This window comes from Ambystoma mexicanum, chromosome 2p, assembly GCF_040938575.1.
Source record: "Ambystoma mexicanum isolate Mex_15411 chromosome 2p, UKY_AmexF1_1, whole genome shotgun sequence".
NCBI lineage: Eukaryota > Metazoa > Chordata > Amphibia > Caudata > Ambystomatidae > Ambystoma > Ambystoma mexicanum.
In genome coordinates, this window is record NC_090923.1 from 1072104326 (window position 1) to 1072123117 (window position 18792).

An 18792-nucleotide genomic window follows, 5' to 3' on the forward strand; every position below is an offset into this window, starting at 1 on the left:
ATCGGTGAGGAAATATATGTCGAGGCTGGGCGCTATGGCGTCGTGCATTCCTCTGGTGAACAACTGCCGCCTTTTCATTAGGCCAATTCAGGAGTTCCTGGCGGACCGGTGGACCCAGACCCAAGGACTCTGGTCGGACAAACTGGTTGTCGATGACAACGAGCTCCTACGAGTTCTTAGATGGTGGCAGAGCTTTCAGAACCTATCCAGGGGGGTACCCCTGCAGGAACCGGAATTTCGCATGACCATAGTGACGGACGCGTCGCTGACGGGCTGGGGTGCACATATGGGCACTCTCCAGACACAAGGTCAATGGTCTCCGAGGGAGTCGCTCCTGCTCATCAACGTTCTGGAGTTGAGGGCAGTGCGATGGGCCCTAAAATCTTTCCTACCACACATAAAAGGCTCTGTAGTGAGAATATTGACAGACAACACAACAGCGATGTTTTACTTGAGAAAACCAGGAGGCACGCAGTCCAGAACCCTTTCCACCGAGGCTCAGAAATTATGGGCTCTGAAACCCGATATAACCATTGTAGCTCACCATCTCCCTGGAGTAAGGCACGAGCAAGCGGACATCCTCAGCAGGAAAATGGACCAAATACACGAATGGGAGATAGACGGTCTTTAGTTATCGAAGATCTTCAAGAAGTGGGGGCAACCTCCTCTGGATCACTTTGCAACAAAGGAGAACAAGAAGAGCGAACTGTACGCTGGGGGAGGTGTTCTCCTTCCCGTGGACGGACAAGTTTCTCTACGCCTTTCCCCCGTTTCCTCTCATACGGAGAACCCTGCAATGGATTTGCAGATACAGGTGTCGAGTCATCCTAGTGGCTCCGTATTGGCCGAGGCAGGCGTGGTTTTCCGACCTGCTTCAGCTGTCAATAGAGCAGCCGATAACATTTCGGAAAGCCCCGAACTTCCTGTCCTGGGACAAGGGGACGGTGTGGCATCACGACCCGGACAGTCTCAATCTCACAGCTTGGCTCCTGACTTTTCGGAGTTTGGTACCCTGAGCATTTCGTCGGATTGTCTGAGAATCCTGCAGGCCGCACGGGCCCCTTCCACGAACACGTCGTATGCATGCAAGTGGAGGAGATTCTAAAGTGAGCTGGGATTGCACCCCTTGAATATAACTCCGGAACAACTTCTCCCATATCTGCTGCATTTGGCGGAGAGCGGATTGTCTTTTTCGTCGATAAAGGTACACCTGGCGGCCATCTCAAGGTTCACGAGGAAAAGGCAGTCGTCTCCCTTGTTTAGTGATAGGCTGATAAAGCACTTAATGAGGGGTCTATTCCGTACATTCCCGCCGAGTAAGCACTTTCCACCGACATGGAGTCTTAACTTGGTGTTAGCGGGGCTAATGAAAGCTCCCTTTGAACTGATGGCTTCCTCATCTATGAAGTTCTTATTGTGGAAATTGGCTTTTCTAATAGCTATTACGTCAGCTCGATGGCTCTCGGAGATACAAGCATTGGTCATAGATCTGCCGTACTTGAGGTTCTTTAAGGACAAAGTGGTGCTGTCGACTAATCCTCATTTTATTCCAAAAGTTCCTACTGTTTATCATAAACATTCATCAATTGTTCTACCTACCTTTTTCGCAACTCCTTCATCGGCTGCGGAAAAAGCCCTCCATACTTTGGATGTGAAGAGAGCTCTGAAATTCTACCTTCATCGGTCTCGGCAAATCAGGACTACGCAACAACTGTTTGTGGCTTATGGTGCGTCGACGAGAGGAAAGGCAATCTCAAAACAAGGACTAGCTAGATGGGTCTCGTCGACGATTGATTTTTGTCACTCCAAGGCGGGAAAACCGCTAGAAGGTCGTCCGAGAGCTCATTCCACAAGATAAACTTCGTCCTCGGCGGCGCTGTGGGCAGGGATTCCGCTGACAGACATTTGCCAAGCGGCGTCCTGGTCGGTGCCACACACGTTTACCCGCCATTACTGCCTTGAACGGCAATATGCGGATGATGGGAAGAGCAGTCTTGCGCCATCTGTTTCAGTGAGGTAAGCCCTGTCCAGGGGAAATGAATATATATTTCTGAGGCTTGTGGAATCTGCTTAGATCACATGCTGTGCATAGGCTGACATCTAGTGGAAGCTGCGGAGTATTACAGTTTGTTTTTCGAAACTCGAAAATGGGTGTCGACACAGGGCGTGCCAGTAATACTATCCCTAGTGTGATGTCCACTGTACCCAAGATCCCTCACGCGTCTAGGATCCTCAGATTGTTTTTTTCCGCCATACTGGTCGGAAGCATTTTGCGGAGTCCCCTGGCCTTTGCCATACTTTTGCTAAAAATTTTAAAATAATAATCTATTGACATCCTTCCCCACCCCAACGTCGAACTTCGACACTCGATGCCGGCTGGAGAAGAAATCGACCGTCGGCTGCTGCATGACGGATTGGGGCCTCGGAAGGCCGCTGGCCTCGGCCCGGGCCTTGGAAGGCCTCTGGCCTCTGCCCTGCAAGTAGGGAGAGTGGGAGGTGGTACATACTCTACACTCTTGGTATATAGGTACACCTTATACATTGCCTACACTTAACAGCCCGCTGCCTCAAGGTGCGTATGGAGGGTACCCCTTTTCAATTCTGCCCCAAGTGCAATCGCAAATACCCTTGGGTTGACCGGCACGCCACGTGCAATCTCTGCTTGCCGAGGGACCACCCCGAAGCGAACTGCAGAGCGTGTAGTAGGTTTAAACCTAAGACACTTAAGGACCGTTCGACGAAGCGTTGGGCCCACCACGCCAGGCAGGCGGCCATGGCAGCGGAGGGCGCCTTCAGCGACGGCAGCGACGCCGTACTTTCGGACGGCGAGGGCATTACGGCGTCGAAAGACAGCCGAGCGCAAGTCCCCGACCTCGGAAGGTCGTCCGGCAGGGCGGCTATGGGGAAGACCCCCGGCGACACAAGCGCTTCACATACTACACACACTAAACACACTAAGTCCAACTGAGACTCGACGACGTCGAGTTCTCGGAAAGAGGCACAAACAGAACGGTCCGATTCGGTGTCCTCTGGGCGCTCTCGATCAAGATCGCCGCATGACTCCAAGCAATCATCCACTCTTGCCAAGAGTGCCACGCTCCCTAGGCTAACAGAAGTTCGATCGCCGGAAGACGAAGACGACTTCCACCACCAGGCTGCGCTCCAGGAGTCGGAGCCCGCAGTTAAAACCAGCGAGGCCCCACGCTCGAAGGACAGGGACACCATCCTCGACGCCAGGCGTCGAAAACCTGCGGAGCCACTAAAGGACAGGGAAAACATTTTTCCACTCACGGGGAGGGGGGAAAACAGCAGAAGAAACAACCTTTGCACTCTTCCACACCTGTGAAACACACCACTCCCCCTAAACAGACAGACAAAACCAGGTCTGCTGATATGTCTAAAACCAGCAAAGCTACTCAAGATAAATCCCATAGACTTGCTGAGAGGATCATCCCCAGTTCCAAAAAATGGTCCAGTGAAGACATAGATAGGGTCATGTCAAGAATGTCTTCTTTGGCAGATTTTTATGATAAAAATCCAGAACATTTCCTCTCGTATGATCCACAGGGGGCGACACCCTCAGGCTCTACTGATCCTATCCCCCCGAGTAAGAAGCCCCGGTTTGAAACTCTGATGAGGTCAGAACCCTTCGAGGTACAACCATACACAAGACCATACTCACTGTATCAAGGAGAGGTTTCCTTTTGTGAGGACCAAGAATTTGGTATGATAGAAGAGCAAACCGGGACGGGCTACTATGGGGATGATGAGGACCAGGAAGAGGAAGAGGAGGACCCAGAAACATACAGAGGCGATTCCCCACAGAAGAGTTAGTGGGAGAAAGGAGGCCTGTTGCCCAGACCATCCCTATCCTTAAGTCCATTCAGCGGAGAATAGATCCGTCCCTGGTGAACCTGAACCTCACCAGAGCAGTCAATCCCAGGGTTGAAAAACTTTTCAGGGCGGCCCAGTCTGACCCTCTCTATATAAGAGGATATCTGAAGCCAGACTCCCTAGTTGTCACCAACACTCGTAAGAGGGCTGGAACACCCTTGTCATCGTCCGAAGCTCCTCCCGACAAGGAGAGCAAAAAACGATATGGTTTCGGCAGGAAAGTAGCCTCAACGTCCGCCTATCAAGCAAGGATTGCTAACTCCACCACCCTGTTGGCCAGCTACAACTGACATCAGTGGGAAGAAGTCGCGGCACTCATAGCCTCTGCTCCTGTACCTTTAAAGGGCCAGTTAGCTCGGATTTCCGCAGAGGGTAGAGCCGTGTCTGGTTGCATTTTGAAAGCAACGTTCGACGCCGCGGACAACGCAGGCAGATTGATAGCGGAAGGCACTGTTATCAAAAGACATGCGTGGTTACGGCAGTCTGGTTTTAAGGCAGAAACCCAGGCATCATTGTTGGACAAACCGGTGGAAACCGATCTGTTTGGTAAGGCGGTCGAAGACGTACTGAAGAATGCCAAGGACGAATACGAAACACTCAAGTCCCTTGGCCAATTAACCAATAAACCCCCTAACCAGAGAGGGAATAGTAATTTTCGTCGCCCACGCGGCCAAAATTCCCAGAGAGGATCTACCTATTCCCAGGGACAGGGTACACAGTGGAACAACAACCAACAGTCTACCCAGGGTTACGGCAGGGGTAATAGGAGAGGTCGTGGTAAAGGCAGAGGCAGCCCCAACAAGGGAGGCGGCACGCCTCCACCAAAGCAGTGACGCTCAGTTCAGGGTCCCTTCTCACACAACCCCACTAGGGGGACGCATTTCCAACTTCACCCAGGCTTGGGAAGGGATCACATCAGACAGATGGGTGCTGTCAACAGTATCCACAGGATATTGTATAGAACTACCGCAGCGTCCCCGGAACCATCCTCCACGACAAAGAGTACACTCTTTAGAACATCAGAAGATTCTCCTCGAGGAGATCGCCATTCTGCTAGAAAAGGACGCGATAGAACTCGTCCCGGGACACCAGGTAAACAAGGGTATTTATTCAACTTACTTCCTTGTGCCAAAGAAAGATTTGACAATGCGCCCAGTATTGGATTTACGGCCTGCCAACAAGTATGTCAAGCCCCAAAAATTTCATATGACCACGCTACAAGAGGTAATCCCCCTCCTAAAAAAGGGGGATTACATGGCAACCTTGGATACGAAAGATGCTTATTTTCATATTTCCATGTTCCCACCGCACAGAAAGTATTTGCGCTTCAAGGTGGACAGTCGACACTACCAATTCAAGGTACTGCCCTTTGGCATAGCTTCAGCACCAAGGGTATTCACCAAGGTACTGGCGGTGGCGGCTGCACACCTACGCAGGGAGGCAATCCCAGTGTACCCTTATCTGGACGACTGGCTCATAACGGGGGAAACCCCAGGAATTTGCAGGACAAACATTCAAAGGACTATCGACCTCCTTCACGAGTTAGGCCTCTCAATCAACGAGAAAAAGTCAAGCCTAGTGCCAAGCTTCTCAAAACAATTCCTAGGAGCAATCCTAGATACCCAAGAGGGGTTGACCTTTCCTTCAGAAGAAAGAATTCGGAATATACCACTGCAAATTCTGCATTATCAGTCCGGTCAACAAATAACGGTACGCAAAGCAATGCGTTTACTGGGCATGATGGCGTCATGTATTTACCTGGTCCCCCACGCGCGCCTGGACATGCGTCCCATGCAGGAATGGTTGGCGAAACAGTGGTCTCAGGCAAGTGGTCAGTGGGACGATCTAGTGGTCGTTTCACCAACACTTGTACAAAGCCTTCACTGGTGGACAAGAGAGAATCTCGCACAGGGGAAACCCTTTTACGATCCCGAGGTACAGGCAATAGTCACTACAGACGCATGCCTGACTGGGTGGGGAGCTCACCATCTCCACCACACAGCTCAGGGTCTCTGGTCTCACTCAGTGGCCAAGAACCACATCAACCTGCTAGAGCTTCTGGCAGTATTCAGAGCGCTTCAGGCGTTCGAGCCCCACCTACTAAACCTGTCAGTGCAAATCCGGATGGACAGCACAACATCCATGTTCTACCTGAACAAGCAAGGAGGGACTCGCTCGCCAAATCTGTACAAGCTTGCCCAGAAAATCTGGATATGGGCACTCAGACGGAACATCTTCCTGTCATCACAACATGTTCCAGGGGAGCTCAATTCCCAAGCGGATGCTCTGAGCAGAGACTCCCTCCCAGAGGAACACGAATGGGTTCTACACAGAGAGGTCGTAGAAGATATCTTCTCTCAGTGGGGTTTCCCCACTATAGACCTATTCGCCACAAGCGAAAACAGACAATGCCCAGGATTTGCATCCAGGTTCCCCCAACCAGACTCCCAGGGGAACGCCCCGTGGATGAACTGGTCAGGGATGTTTGCGTACGCTTTTCCACCAACTCCTCTCATCAGGAAAGTGGTGAACAAGATGAACAGAGAGTCGATGACGCTCGTCCTAGTTGCTCCCATGTGAGCAAGACAACCGTGGTTCCCACACCTACGCAGGATGGCGGTGTGCAAGCCCATCAAACTTCCAGCCTGGTACAACCTATTGTCCCAGCACCAAGGTCAAACAGTGCACCAGCAACCCAACTCAATGAACCTGGCAGCATGGCTCATGAGGTCATAGAGTTTGGACATCTCAATTTGCGGCAGAGGTGTATGGACATCCTAAAGGAATCTAGGAAACCAAACACAAGGCACTGTTACTTTGACAAGTGGAAGAGGTTTGTTATCTGGTGCCAAAGTAGATCAATCAACCCCGTTGATTGCACTCCTTCCACTATTGTTACATACATGCTCCACCTGCTGGATGCAGGATTGGTTTTTAACTCACTGAAAGTACACCTGGCAGCCCTGTCGGCTTACACCACTTCCCATAGCAAGGTTTTGTGGTGGAAAGTACCAGTAGTTAAAGCCTTCATGGAAGGAGTAAAGAGACTTCACCCTCCTATTTCAAACCCACCACCAGTGTGGGACCTTAATGTGGTGCTAGCCAAGCTCATGGGCCCCCCTTTCAAACCCATGCATAAAAGCAGTCTCAAACACCTGACTTATAAAACGGCCTTCTTAGTAGCTATTACTTCTATAAGAAGGGTCAGTGAAATTCAGGCTCTGTCAGTGCAGGATCCCTTCTTTACTGTCCATAAAGACAAACTGGTTTTACGCACACACCCTAGGTTCTCACCTAAATTTATATCTAAATTCCATGTAAACCAGTCCATCGAGCTTCCGGCTTTCTTCCAGGACCCGCAAAGCTCGGCTGAGGTGAAACTACACACCCTAGATGTGCGTAGGGCGGTCCTCTACTATGTAAATAAGACCAGACTGCTAAGAAAAACAGATCAACTGTTTGTCTCCGTAGCTACAGGCAGAGAGGGGGATCGCGTCTCTAAAGGTGCCATCTCGAAGTGGATTATTAACTGTATCCAGCTGTGTTAATTTCTGAAAGAACTCTGCCTTTCACGCCAAGAGCCCACTCCACTCTACCCTACTAGAGGCATTGGGGCCACTCTGGCTTTCATTGCAAATGTACCCCTTGACACCATTTGCAAAGCAGCTACTTGGAGCTCTCTTCACACTTTTACTCAGCATTACTGCATTGACACCAATTCCAAGGCAGATACACAAGTGGGACAAGCGGTTCTAAGACACTTATTTGCTCATGACCCTTCTCACATCCCACCTCTTTCTTCTGGTACTGCTCGCTAATCTATGCACAGCATGTGATCTAAGCAGATTCCACAAGCCTCAGAAGGGATACATTACTCACCGTAATCATATTTCTGATGCTTGTATCTGCTTAGATTCACATGCGACACACCCTTCCTCCCCTCTGAGAGAAGCCGCATGATGGCTTGTAGTCTTACCTTTCTGTCTATCTGCTTGGATTATCTGTACTCGCGCTACTCCTCATGCTACCTCATGTCAGAAAAAATACAATCTGAGGATCCTAGACGCGTGAGGGATCTTGGGTACAGTGGACGTCACACTAGGGATAGTATTACTGGCACGCCCTGTGTCGACGCCCATTTTCGAGTTTCGAAAAACAAACTGTAATACTCCGCAGCTTCCACTAGATGTCGGCCTATGCACAGCATGTGAATCTAAGCAGATACAAGCATCAGAAATACGATTACGGTGAGTAATGTATCCCATATATATATATATATATATATATATATATATATATATATATATATATATATATATATATATATATATATATATATAGTTTTATATATGTGTAAAGATATGTAGATATATACTTGTACCTAGGCGCATATAGTGATTATGATGGTTACTGTTGTGGTCGTTCTGTGAACTGTCACCTGGCTCACACTGTTGGCCATTTTTGCCATTCCATTCCAACATGGCCGCCGCCTATTCCACCTCCTTAGGCACTTACCCAGTTCCACTGACATAGCAAAGGGACTACATTTTGTCAACTATTAATGTGCTCTGGTCCTTCTTTCCTTCACGTGACCAAGCGCTCAGTTGAGCGTGAAACGCGTTGTGTATGGGTCGTGCTTACGGGCGTCCTGCCTCTGTTGTTGCTGCTGCCTTTCCGGCCGTGTTCTTTTATCTGTGTTTTTTTTTGTATTTAACATTACATTTTTTTGATCAATACTTTGCTGTGAGCTGTGCTACTTCTACTCGTATGGATTCTCCATCTGGCCTGTGGAGAGTGCGGTTCCCTTTGTCCTCCTTTTTTTCTTTGATATATATATATATATAAGTGTGTGCTCATAATAATGTTGGTTGCATTCACACCGCCATATCAGAGTTACTGCTGTGTAATCTATTCTAAGCATGTGAATCCATGAAAGATCCAATGCTGGAGAAGGGAATAGTTTCTTAACTGTAACTCCATTTCTCTAGCATTGCTATCTTTCATGGATTCAAATGCACCCGCCGGCCTCCCCTAAATGCAATGTACATGCTGTATTCCCCCCATGCTACTTTGGAGGGGTTAAAATCTGAAGGGAGCCGCAGGGGTGGGGCATTTATACCGCCACATCCAATTGGGGCATGCGTGAGCATCCCAAAAACGACGTGGATAGGACACACAAGTGTCGAAGTTTTCCTATGGAAAAACGGCCTTATAAGTGTACCGAGTTTTCCCAGTCTGACGACGGGGAATATTCTAAGCATGTGAATCCATGAAAGATACCAATGCTGGAGAAATGGAGTTACAGCTAAGAAACTATTCCCTTGCAACACAAGAAACAGTGTTCAAATAAAGTTCAGAGATTCTGCCAGCTCTTGGCTTACTGTCCAGCTTTCCCTTACCAAAGTTCAAAACAGTTCCAAATGGCCTCAGGGTTCCTTTACCCAGGAAGTCAACACAGTTCATAAAGTCTCGGGGTTCCCTTCCCTAAGATGTCAGCTCTTCCAGCTGCAAAACCTTTAATCAGTTCAAATCTATTGGGTTTCAAAACCTTTCCAGTTCAACTCAGTAACCATCCAGGCTTTTCAAAAGTTCACACAGATGGTTTTCTTTCTCGTTCACTTCAGTAACTTGTTATAAAACACAGCCACTTTATCTTTGATTTCCTTGGCTCTTTTCACGCAGGGGTCACTCGGACTAGGCGCAGTTGTTGGACCACACGGTCCACCCATTACAGGTCACGCAACCGATAACCCTTTGCACTATGTTTCTCCGCTCTTCGTCTTTCTTGCCAACATAGGTTTTCTCTCTGAACCCGTTTCATTGGTCAACATTCATTTCTGATTCTTCTTGGCTTTGCCACAACGTGTTTTCCACACAACGTTCCACACATCACCACCTTGCTTTCAAAGTATTCATAAGTGCTCATCACTTGCTTTTCACTTTGTTTATAAATGCTCATCACTTGCTTTCACCACTTGTTCTGTATTTTCCATATGCTCATCCATATGCTCATCATATCTCCTTTTGCTCGGTATTAAATATTACTTGTTGCACTCTTTAGTATCAATAACACTTGCTTGTTCGGTATTCATAAACCCTCAATTTGCTTTCCAAAACCAACGGTCATAGTTTTCAGTTCGTTCTGCATTTGCATTTGCATATGCCTGCTCGCAGCTGCTGGAGCGCCCCGGTCTGAGTGTTCCCTTCGCTACACTAACCAGTATGTGGCTGCTCCTCCGGGCGTCGTCTTTCTCCTTTCCGGCTTCCTTTCACTGCCCTTGCGAGTCTGGCGAACAGTGCTCGCCATCTTTGAACCTTGCTGCTTGTTGCGCTCTGGCTGTGGACAAGGCAAGGGATACTGCAGGTGTTTCGACCCTCTCACGGCCCGTTCTGGCCCTGGCGTCTCTTTCAACCTTCTGCTGCACACAGCTCCCTTCCTGCCGGCTCATATCCAGCCACGCCCTGTCCTCCAGGCAGGTTTCTCCCTTCTCTGTGGCAGACTCTCCTTTTATGGACCTGGGACCTGTTAAATGGTTGCATATTTAAGTCCTTGCCTTCAGTTGCCTGACCATACTTATACCTATTAGCTGGACATACCTGGCTATTGCAATGGTATTCCTCCACAGTCTTCTTCCTTGTCTCAGTACCAGTACAAAAGTGGTGTGAATGAAAGGAAGTGTGCGTAACTCCCAGTCGCCTCCTCCTCGTCCCAGTCTTAAAGTGAAATGGCTGTGGGACATTTTGAGTGTAAGAAAGAGGTAATGACTCGAGGCAGGGTTCATTCTGACAAGGGGAAGGGGGAGACCGTCTCACCCAAAGACATCCTCTCCCCACTCCCCAAAGTCCCTCTACCTAGGCAATCCTCCCTCACCTATCAACCCCTAGGGCCCGCATCAAAGAGCGATGGCCTTTCCCTGGCCACCCGAGATGAGGATCCAGGGGTAATACAAGTGAGAATGCGCTCAGGTGGTCCCAAGTGAAAACATAGTTTTCACTAGACCGAATAAAAAGATCGATTTAGAATGACCGCTCTGTGACCGCACAGAGCGGTCATTCTAAATCGAGCTGTCAGACCCTGCCGCACAAGTGCGCTCGGGGGCTGGACGGTGAGTGTCTGTCTGTGTTTTTGTCAGCGTATGTGAGCAGATTGTGCTGGGGGGGTGGTGGGGATTGGGGGCCAAACTCCCCCTCACTTAACATTAAAACCGGCGGGAGGGGGTGGGAAATGGGTTGTCTTTGAGGGGCAGGAGGGTGTCATATTGCTGCATTTAAAAGCCAACACAAAATCGACTGGAAAAAAATTGCTCTTTTTTTTTGTGTTCGGTCTTTTAAATGCAGTAATATCACATCGAACCCCTCTGGTTCCTCACAACACAATGCAATAGTTAAAAACAAAATCTGCAGAAGGCCCAAGATTCTCAGAAAAAAAGCTTTATAGATATAGGATGCCACTTTTTATTCACTCTGGAATGTGTGATGAATCCAATGGAGCGATTACTGATTCCCTGGTGGTGACCTCCCATGTGGCCAGGGGATGGCAGCTGCTACATGATCTTGACCCTGCGGGCGGTTGGATGAGGGAGGATCACATGGGAGGAGACAACTACCGGGGAATGTCATGACTTCATTGGAGGAGTCAGTGTCCCCCCCCCTTCCCCCATGAGGAAGACTCTCTAATACCAGAGTTCTCGAGGGCCTATTGTCATGCTAGTCAGACCCCCACCTTTCACGCAAATACACATAACTCATACTTCACACCTTTTGTTCTCATACTTAACTCCCATAGCCACTCAAGTACTGAGACAAGGAGGAGGACAAGGGAGTTTGTGCAAAGCGACAGGAGCTCGGAATACAACATGCAGACTAGATGTTTTTCCAAACCTGTAATGAGCGGGGCATTTAAAAATGGCAATCCCATTATGGAAGAGGGAGGTGCAGCGAGCCGTGTAGAAGGAGATGTTATCATTTACGCCCTGGCTCCTGAACACGAAGCACACACTGACGGAGCCAGCAAAGCAGAGAATGCCAATGGGATAAGAAGAGGAACGCTGCGGGCGAACCAGAATGACCGTGAAGATGCTGGTTTCAGTGCAGGAGCCCCTGGAAGTCTGGTCACTCGACAAGGTAGCAGACTTAATCCCAGCCAGACAAAGAGAGCTGGCGTGTGACTGCAGAGCCACGCAGGCAACGGAATTGCTAGAAAAGACCAGTAGGTCTGCCTGAAGCCTCTGGGGACCCTGGGGCATTCCCACAATTGTGCCAACAACGATTGAATGGTACAAGTTTGGTAATGCAGGAAATATACAAAGGCAAAGTTTGCTTGAAAGCAGTCAAGGCAAAGTACAAATTCAACACCGAATAAGAAGAATGTTTGATTCAGAAAATATACAATGGCAATGTTTGTTTGAATGCAGCCAAGGCAAAGTACAAAGGCATGGTGCCATAAAAAGAATGTTTGAATGCAGACAAGACAAAGTATGAAGATAAACCCCAATGAAATTACGAAAGCATGAGCTGCCAATATGGCAAAGAAGTGTTGAGCGAGTACATTTGAGAAAATATTACCACAAATTAATATACCAAGCAGCACATGGTATATCTTAATGTGGTACACCGAAGTATTGTGAACGATATGACGACCTGACAGATGTACCAGGCAGTTGAAATTGTACAAGGATTCCTGACCGGAGAGTTCACCAGGGTATCTGGAAATTGGATAAGATACCTGGCAGGGGAGTATACCAGGTAATCAGTAAAGTTACGTCTACTACAGAAAGATTGTTACAGAACCTGAACCAGAACTTTGTGAGTCCATTAGAGACACTGAGGAACTGTTAACTAGAGAGACATTTTTCCATCCTGTTTAAGAATTCAAGTGAAGGGAACCACCTTCTGGATCCAAGGGTCTTTTCCTTTTGAGAACATTTGTGTTGGAGTAATTCTTAGACATTTGGTTTTGAACAGTTTTTCGAACATCAAGTTAAAGTCATTTCCTCCACCTTTTGTTATTTGTTTTAGTGTGAGGGTCAGGATAGCTTGTTTTGGAACACAAGGACGGTTTTTCAGTTACTGACAAAGACAGATCCTTAGTTTTAGTTTCTAGGTAGGGAAGTTCCACTTTAGAATAGGGCTACAGAGGTGTTTTTCCAACCAATTTTTTTAAAATAAAAATGTCTTTACTTAATAATACAATAACCTTGTTTCCGTCTCTCATGTCTGACCCCTCACAAATGCCCAAAAATTGACACCCCCACAGGATAGAGGAAGGGGATAAAATAACAAACCGTTCAGATTCCAACCCTTCACTCAGGAGGATATCTTCATGGGACGAGAAAGAATAACAGGTTAGCTTAAACATCTTAAATACCTTTTCCCCTTATGTCATTCCCTTGTGACTCACCAACTTCGTCTACTACATCCAGGAGGATCTTGCAGTAATAACATCTTGTTAAAAATGTTTATCAGTTGTCGAGATTATGTTACTCACCACTCCGAAATAGGCCGAAGATGTGGAGGAGTGACCTTGGAGATGATGGTGGTACAAGAATCGATATTCAGCCTTCCATCCCAGCTCCCCTGAGTACAAGACTCAGGCTTCCTCAAATAGGGGCTCTTTTCTACAATGTACCTCTCTGCTGTTTCAGTTGGGACAGACAGACAGGTGTCAATTGAATAAAAGAGCGGGGAGAACACACACCGCCAATACCAATGCTGCAAAGGAATACAAAGATATTAGACAGTGTTGAAGTTAAGGCAAGTAATCAGAACAGTTGAATTAAATGGGAAACTACCTAGATAGGTATTGGAGTGGAGCTTCCCCGTGGTGGATCTACAAGGAATATAACACAAAATGAGTTGGAATTGTCTAAAGAGCCTTTTAAAGTATCAGTCCCAACTTATATATCGAATTGGTAACAACTAACCTGAATAAGGATATTTTGAGGAAAGGAATCCAGGAAACAGAAGACAACGAAAGGAGAAAATAACAAACAGGAATGTTAGTATAGGGAAGTAGCCCCGGACGGCACGAGGGTCGCACTAGTGCCGGGTTGGTGCAGTTTCAGCAGAGCGTTTATATGCATTTGAAAACAAGTTCACAGGATAGTCACTCATTGTCCCAGAATTCAACTGGAAGCAGATATCCAAACAAGTCGTGGAGAGAAATAGTAGCAGAGATGGGATTTGCCAATTAAGTATGTACCTGAGCGCACATTTATCCAGAGTAGGTGTAGGAAAGTTCCAGATAGTTGACAGCAAGTTCTCTGCTTTGGTTCCGTAAGCAGAAGCGGCAACCTGGAATGAAGTACCGCAAGGGACAGAAGGGAGCCGGATCCAGTAACGTTCTGAGTCAAAAAACCAGATGAGCACGACAGGAATAAAGGAGGAGACAAGCCAATCCCATAGTCAGGCAAGGGTCAAAACCAGGAGTTCAGATGAGGAATCATGTGGGAAGACACGAAGAAGTAAAGGACGTAACCGCGTGTAGCTTGTAACGCTAATTAGGAGCAACGAGCCCCTTGAAAGACGGTGGTTTATAGTTGTAAGGGGGCGTGTCTTACCGTACGTCTTCCACGTACAAGACATGTCAGCTGACCCGGAGTCCGTCGTAGTTTGTACAGGCGCCATGGCAGCCTGTATCTGGTCCATAGAGGAGCTTGTAAAGAAGTTGTATTCTGCAAGTAGGCCCGCGAGGAAACCTGAAGTGTAACAGCTTACTCCTAAAAGTTAGTTTTCCAAAAGCTGCTTTCTTGCTTCCATCAACCTTCAGGAGTAATTTAAGTCTTGGTTTCTCACAAATGCTTCTGCATAACTCGTTTCTTTCATTCCTGAATCTCTGCCTTTGTTTTAAAGAATAAATAACATTAACTATTTACATATATAATTTCCTGGTTGCATTCTTTTATACTGTGCAAACCGCGCATGCAGAAAAATGTTGTGGTCAAGAGTTAGTAAACCGAAAGGGAAAACGAAAAATGTTACTGCTAGCTTGCAGTACAGAGGACGCCCTCTAGATGGCACTGTCACTGTGCTTACCACTCAAGTTAGAGTCTCTGTCTCTCCTGCTCCGTTTCGTCACTGTGCAAGCCGCACTGAAACTTTCTTTTGCACCAAAAATCGTTTTAGGCCCTGGACCTGACAGTACCCCCTCTCCACGGGCCTGTGCCAGGGCCAGGCTTACTTGGAAATCTCCTGTGAAATCTAGCCACCAATAGCGGAGCAGGCACATCCACTGGAGACTCCCAAGAACGTTCCTCTGGAACAAAACCCTTCCAGTCAATTAAGTATTGAAGCCTTCCTCTCAGTTTCCTGGAGTCCAAAATAGACCTCACTTCATATTCCTCGGAGTTATTCTCAACCAGACTGGAGGAGAAATGGGATCTAGTCTAGTTCCCTCTTGCAGCGGCTTTAATAAACTTACATGAAACGTTGGATGGAGCTTCATAGTAAAGGGTAACTTCAACTTAACCGCCGCCTGATTAATCACTGTCTCAACCTGAAAAGAGTAGAATAGAGATTGGGGGTACACAGTTTGCAGGTGCGCGGAGACACAAAACTATAAAATAGTGAGGCCAGCCGTGTGACTAGTAAACTGGATATCCCCAAACCACAAAACATGAACAATATAGGAATGTTACGAGCTCTTCGCACTTAGCCACATGCAAATTATAACTTGAGTTAATTTGTGTAAATAACAAAGACAGTTAGATTATTGCAATGATGTTCAAAAATAAGTATTTAAAATTCTCCGGAATGGAGGTAGTCACAGCCAACACGTGTTTTGAAATTCTATCTTTGTCAAGGCTAGAATTCTCGTTTATTCTGACTTAGTGTCCAATGTGGTCCACTTGCGACCAGAGTAGAGTTGTTTGCGAAAATTGCAAATATTGTATAAGAAATTCATCTCACTCGCTTGCCAAAATTTTAAAGGCTATTGAAACGCAACAGGAGCATTGCAGAGACCTAAGGGAATGACCCGATACTCAAACAAACCGCACCTGGTCTTGAAAGTTGTCTTCCACTCATCCCCCTCTCGAACGCAGACCAAATGATAGGCACCTTGAAGCTCCAATTTAGAAAAAATGGTGGCTCCCTGAATTTGATCCAACATCTCAGATGAGAGGAAGAGAATACCTATTCTTTGTGACCTTATTCACTGCCAATAATATAAACATGTCCTGAGAGTTCCCTCCTTGGGCACAAAGAACAAAGGAGATGCAGACAGGGATTGTGAGTGTCTAACAAATCCCATAGCCATATTCGCAGCAAGCTATTTTTTGAGGTAGTTGTTTCCTTATTCTGTCAAGGGATAAAGCCTACTGCAAGGTAAAATTGCTCAAGTTTCTAAGTACGTTTTGCAGTGAAAATGGCCTGTAAGGTGGTAATCCTCCTGCCTCACCCTCATCGAATACATCCCTGTAATTCTGATAACACTCTGGCAACTCCCCAATCACCGCACCAACTGAATGCGCCAGAGAGGATCCTCCCTTTGCCAAACTTGTAGCCTCACATGCCTCCAGTAACCTAGACCGTTCAAAAGGAGGGTATCCAATAAAGTGCTCTTTACAAAAATCAGATTGCAAATCAATAGCTCTGCTACTCCAATCAATTTGAGATGGATAATATAACAAACAGTTCAGATTCCAGACCTTGACTCAGGAGGATATCTGCATTGGACGAGAAAGAAATTATAAGCTCATATACTCACCGTAGTGACCAACATACTCTTAGTCCATAGTCCCCTTTCCTCCATACTGTATGGGCGATTACAACTGATTGTAGCCCCAGGGTGGAGAGGAGACCCTCCTTAAGTAAATAGGTTCCTGATAACCGCCTGTCCGAAAGCTGCATCAGATCTAGAGCCGGCATCCAAACAGTAATGCTTGCAGAAAGCCGAACGAGGGGCCCAAGTGGCCACCCTGCTTATGACTTGCCAAGGGACATGGCGCTGGAATGCGATGGTCGTTGCCTTGGTCCCAACTGTGTGGGCATGCATGCTGGCCGGGAGCGGCTTGTGCTAGCCCTCATATGCTTCCTTGATGGCAGAGACCATCCAGCAGGATATTGAAGCCTTAGAGACATTATAGCCTGCCCTCGAGCCGCCGAAAGTGACAACCAGGGCGTCCGACTTGCGGAAGCTCTTGGTCATGTCCAAGTAGATTTGTAGGGCACGCCTGAAGTCGAGGCAGTGCAGCACTCTCTGTGCTTTGTCCTTTGGATCGGGAAAGAACGTCAGAAGGACTATTTCCTCGTTCAAGGGAAATGTAGATGGAACCTTAAGCAGAAATGCCGGGTGCGTCCGCATGACTAGCTTGTCCTTGAGAAAGATGGTATACAGTTCTGAGGCGACCAGCGCCTGAATCTCGCGGACTCTGCGAGCCGAGGTAAAACAGACTAGTAAGGCCATCTTGATGGTGACCAACCTGATGTCCACGGATGCCATTGGCTCGAATGGTTTGTGTGCCAGGGCGCCCAAGACTATGTTAAGGTCCCACACAGGGTGCGGTCTCTTGATGGGCGGCTAGAACCTAGCGAGACCAGTCAGATGTTTTTTGACGATAGGGTTGGAGGAGGAGAAAATGCCCTCCTCTGAGTTCCTGTAAGCCCCAATGTCTGCAACGTATGTATGGCAAGTGTCCACCTGTACGCCCGAATGAGCGAGGTGCGCCGTAAAGGAGAGCACGTCGTCCAAACTGCAGGCCAAGGGGTCAATTCCCTTGGAGTCTGCCCAGTGGCAGAACCTGGTCCATTTGCTTTTGTACTGGGCCCTGGTGGCTTTGCTCCTGGCGCCCAGTATGATCTCCAGATTGGCCTGGGAGAGGCTAAACGTGCCGAAGTGTTACCTGTTCAGGTACCACACTGTGAGGGCTAGTTTCCCTAGTGGCGAGTGGATGATTCTGCCCCCCCCTGCTGTGCCAGAAGATGTGCTGGGCCCGTCGGGAGGTGTATAAGGGGCACCTCCGATAGGCTGAGGAGCTCCGAAAGCCATTGTCTGGCCGTCCACCATGGAGCAATCAGAATGATGGGGAGTCAGTGCGACTCCTTGATTTTGCAAATTATACTGTGGATCAGGGGAGTGGGCGGAAATGCATAGGCCCCCATGCTGGTCCACTGAAGGTGATATGCGTCTCCCAGAGAGTCGGGGCCCTGACCCTGCCAGGATGCGAACTGTGGACACTTCTTGTTGTGCCAGGTGGCAAAGAGATCCACTTGGGGGTGACCCCACCTTTTGAAGATCTCCTGAACAACGAGGTCGTTTAGCTGCCATTTGTAATTGTCTGCTCCCAGCCTGCCTAGCCTGTCCGCCTCCAGGTTGGATTCCCCCGGGAGGTGGACTGCCGAGAGGAAAATTTAGTTTTCCAAAGCCCATTCCCACATGCTGATCGCCAGTCTGCACAGAGGAGGGGATCTTCCCTGCTTGTTGACATAGTACATGCTGGTCGAGCAGGATGAGGACAACCTTGCCCTTGAGAAGTGGTAGGAAGGCTCAGAGCGTTAGCCAGATGGCGTTCAGCTCCAACCAATTGATGTGGTATTGCTGCTCCTGTCGAGTCCAGGTGCCATGGACCGAGAGATCGTGCAGGATGGTTCCCCAGCCCTCGAGCGAGGAGGCTGTGGTGATGGTGGCCTGCGGTGAGGGCGGCCGAAAGGGCTTTCCCGTCCGTAGGTTGCAGTCCAAGGACCACCAAGTTAGGTCCGGGTGGAGAGATGGAGCAATGTTGATTGTCTCGGATTGCGAGCCCCGCTCCTGATTTCATGAGGCCGCGAAGTGCAGCTGAATCCTTCTCATCCTTAGTCTTGTGTGCGGCACGGCTAACAGAAGTGGGCGGTGGCCCTCTTGATGGCCGAGATCTTGTCTTCCGATGGGAAAACCCTCTTGGAGCACGTGTCCCAAATGAG

The 18792-nt window shown here is 48.2% G+C and overlaps 1 protein-coding gene across 6 annotated transcripts in view; it reads left to right on the forward strand.

The window, feature by feature from the left end:
* MUS81 (MUS81 structure-specific endonuclease subunit) overlaps positions 1 to 18792 on the forward strand; it is a 1262762-nt gene that overhangs the window by 942772 nt on the left and 301198 nt on the right. The gene's annotated exons all lie outside the window — the stretch shown is intronic.